Below are 4,901 nucleotides of genomic sequence, written 5' to 3' on the forward strand. Positions count from 1 at the left end.
ATGTCATCTCATCATTGGAGCCATTTTTGAGGACATGTATAGTCTTTGCAGTCTTGGTATTAAAGGGAAATATCTCAACACCTTTTTTGGAATGAATTTCCCGTTTTGCTTCTCCCGAACTGTCCCACTTGTTTGGTCGACTTTCCATCTTGAAAGACGGCAAACTCTACAAGAATCTTCATTTATGTCGTCCTTCCAAAATAGCATACAGTTGTTTTTACATGCGTCTATCTTGTCATATTTAAGCCCGATATCAGTAATGAATTTTTTACTTTCGTAGTATGAGTTTGGCAATTGAGCGTCAATCGGTAATATGTAGTCTTTAAGTAGACGCAGCAACATATCGAACGAAGAATTCGTCCATTGACATACATTTTTATGTGAAGTAGTTTCAGTAGTGCCGATGATTTCGTTATTCGAGCACCTTCATACAATGGTCGTTTTCAATCATCAAGCAATTTATAAAATCTATGCGCATCTTCGACTGGTTCATCGCTGCTCGGGACGTCATTAACGTTGGAGAACATATCGTTTATAAATTCGTGCATATAACGTTCTTCGTTGACCTCTTCATTAACTGTATCGTTGAATTTCGGCACGGCATCCTCCGACTGATCATCGTCGTCATCATCATCGAAGTCATCGGCATCTTCATCGACATCTTCATTAACCACTTAAGTAGTACGTCTCTTTTCTCCATGAAAATACCAATACTCATAATGAACATTTATTCCATAAATGATTAGGTGAGTCTTCACTTCGTCTATTTCCATAAACGGTGTGTTCAAGCATTTCACGCAGGGACATTTCACGGTTTGTCGGGATGTATTCCTAAGAGCATACTCGAGGAATTTGTCAATGCCTTCCTCGTAATCTGGATGATCTCGACGTAAGGTCATCCAGCTTTTATCGGGTACTTCCATATTTCTAATAAAATGGAAAACAACCCGCATTATTATTTACTTAAATTTGTCTAAATTAATTAGGCTTACATAATTGTAACATAATCGCTACCTAATCTATCATTATTCAAACGAAATTCAACATAAATCTAACATTTTCTAACTAAAATTCAACCTAAACAAACTATAATAAAACCTAACATAAATCAAACTTAAATCTAACATACATATAATCTAACATTATTTCATTCATACACATTTCAAATCAATCAATTTTAATCCAACATAATTTTATTCATACACATTTCAAACCTAATCTAACCTAAAATCAAATCTAATTCAAAACAAATCTAATTCAACATTATTTCATTCATACACATTTCAAACATAATCTAACATAATCTAACATAAATCAAACATAATCTAACATAAATCAAATCAAACTTAAATGTAACATGAAAATCTAACATAAATGTAACATTAAACTAACCTAACCATATAATAAACCAACAATAACTAACCTTGCACAAAAAGAGCAACGAAGAAGAGCGGCTGTGGGTAGATCGAACAATAATAAACCCTATTAATCAAACAATAAAGTATTAATCAAAAACCAAATCCACCAAAATCAACAAATATAAACACATATATCTTTTAATCAAACAATAATAAACCAAATCTAACATGACTCCAACAAAATCAAACATAAACATATACCAAATCAATCCAATAACATGAATCCAACAAAATGAAACATAAACATATACCAAATCAATCCAATAACATCAATCCAACAAAATCAAACATAAACCTATACCAAATGATCAATCCAATAATATAATCAATCTATAAAAATCAAACTAAACTAACATTAATCCAATACATAATATAAACTAATATAACAATAATATAAATCTAAAATCTAACAATAATCCAACATAATCTATCCAAAAACAAAATCCAACAACCAATTTCAATCAAATCCAAAATCAATTCCAAAATCTAATCCAATAACCTATCTCAAACTTATAACCTAATCTAACAATAATATAAACCTAATCTAACAATAATACAACATAATCTATCGGAAAAAAAAATCCAACAATCAATTTCAACAAAAATAATCCAACAACCAATTTCAACTAAATCCAAAATCAATTCCAAAATCTAATCAAATAACCTAATCTCAAACTTATAACCTAATCTAACAATAATATACACATAATCTAACAATAATTCAACATAATTGAAAACATCTAACAATAATCTAACAATAATCCAAAAAATCTAACAATAATATTGAAAAAAAATAAAAAACTAACCTGCAGGGCGGCGACGACAACTAGCAGCAGGCCGGTTCTCCGTCATCAATAGGCGGCGGCGATTTTCTTCAGGCGGAGGCGGCGACTTTCTTCAGGCGGAGGCGGCGTTCTGTGACTTAGTCGTAGGGTTGGGCGGCGTCTTCGTCTGGTTGGGCGTCGCGTCGGGGAGTAGGCTCGTCTGGTTGGGCGTCGCGTCGGGGTGTAGGCGGATGAGAGAAGAGGAGAAGAGGGAAAGGAAATCGGGAAAGAAGAAAAGAAGAGGAGCGTTTTTTTTATTTTATTAGGTCATTTCCGAAAGTTTTATATAAAACTTTCGGTTTTGATAAGGGTCATTCCCGAAGGTTTTATATAAAACTTTCGGTTTTGATAAGGGTCATTTCCGAAAGTTTTATATAAAACTTTCGGTTTTGATAAGGGTCATTTCCGAAAGTTTTATATAAAACTTTCGGTTTTGATAAGGGTCATTTCTGAAAGTTTTATATAAAACTTTCGGTTTTGGTGGTTATTTTCGAAAGTTATATGTTTAACTTTCGGTTTTATAATTTAACAAATTGTTATATTATTTGGTTTCTCAATTTCTAATAACCATGAACAACATTAATTTAACACATTTGATATCATATGATCAAACATTACACAAATACATAGGATAATCAAACATAAACATTCATATACACTTCTATATATAATCAAACACAATCATAAACATTTTAACATTAAACACAATATTATTTTTTAAAATACAACACACAATTGAATATATTAGTTAGGAGTCTATATTGGAAAGAAAAAATACTTTAATTTAACAATTTGTCAAGTGATAATTCCGAAAGTTATATAATTAACTTTTGGAAATAACCATCAAAACCGAAGGTTTTATATAAAACCCTCGGTCTTGAGAAATGTAAAACCCGAAAGTTTATATAAAACTTTTGGTTTTGATGGTTATTTCCGAAAGTTAATTATATAACTTTCGGAATTATCACTTGACAAATTGTTAAATTCTTTGGTTTTTCACCTTCTAATGACCTTTAACAACATTAATTTAACACATTTAATATCTTTAAAATATTGCACAATCCATATGATCAAACATTACACACATTCATAAGATAATCAAACATAAACATTCATATAGACTTCTCTATAATAATCAAACACAATCATAAAGATTTTAACATTAAACACAATATTAATTTTTAAAATACAACACACAATTGATTATATTAGTTAGAAGTTAAGATTTGTGGGTTAAAAACAAAATTATTTAACAAACTAGGAAGTGTTAAAACCGAAAGTTATACAATTAACTTTCGGTTTTTATGTGTATTTGCGAAGGTTTTAAATATACCTCTCGGTCTTGACCTTGATCAGAATGTTTTTGGGAATTGTTAAAACCGAAGGTTTATTTGAAAACCTTCAGTTTTTACCCTTCCCCCATATTTAGAAAAATTTAAGATTTTTTTAAACAGGGGTCAAAACTGAAAGTTTTCAAATAAACCTTCGGTTTTTACCCTTCCCATACTTAGAAAATTTTCAGATTTTTTTAAATGAAGGTCAAAACCGAAGGTTTTCAAATAAACCTTCGGTTTTTACCCTTCCCATACTTAGAAAATTTTCAGATTTTTTTAAATGAAGGTCAAAACCGAAGGTTTTCAAATAAACCTTCGGTTTTTACCCTTCCCATACTTAGAAAATATTTTAGATTTTTTTAAATGAAGGTCAAAATCGAAGGTTTTCAAATAAACCTTCGGTTTTTACCCTTCCCCATATTTAGAAAAATTTAAGATTTTTTTAAACAGGGGTCAAAACCAAAGGTTTTCAAATAAACCTTCGGTTTTTACCATTCCCCATACTTAGAAAATATTTTAGATTTTTTTAAATGAAGGTCAAAACCGAAGGTTTTCAAATAAACCTTCGGTTTTTACCCTTCCCATACTTAGAAATTTTTTTAGATTTTTTTAAATGAAGGTCAAAACCGAAGGTTTTCAAATAAACCTTCGGTTTTTACCCTTCCCATACTTAGAAAATTTTCATATTTTTTTTAAACAGGGGTCAAAACCGAAGGTTTATTTGAAAACCTTCGGTTTTTACCCTTCCCATACTTAGAAAATATTTTAGATTTTTTTAAATGAAGGTCAAAACCAAAGGTTTTCAAATAAACCTTCGGTTTTTACCCTTCCCCATTTTTTTAAGCAGGGGTCAAAACCGAAGGTTTATTTGAAAACCTTCGGTTTTGGCCATGCCTTTTTTTAAAAACGTGACAAGCAAACAAAAATAACATAATTAATTAACAACATATTAAAACCAAACCAAACCAAACATAATCATAATAATTCATGAAAATTAAAACAAAACACATAAAAATATTGTAATCGTTCGTACGGAAAACACAAATAAACACATAATTAATCTAGAAATTATTAGATGGGGTGTGAGGAGGGGGTGGTTGATTCAGTCGACTCCTCAACATCACAAGTTCCTGTTCGAGATTCTCTAATCTCTGGGCCATTTCGGCCCTATCCGCTTTAATTTCACTGAGCATACGACCTCTTTCCGCATCCCTCAATCGGATTTGCTCCATTTCCAGCGTCATCCGTCTCACATCTTCCTCAAGTGCCGCAATTTCTGATTGTGCTATCAGATTCTGGTAACACGGATGCAGTTTCTCTGGTAT

Source organism: Impatiens glandulifera, chromosome 2 (assembly GCF_907164915.1).
Source record: "Impatiens glandulifera chromosome 2, dImpGla2.1, whole genome shotgun sequence".
NCBI lineage: Eukaryota > Viridiplantae > Streptophyta > Magnoliopsida > Ericales > Balsaminaceae > Impatiens > Impatiens glandulifera.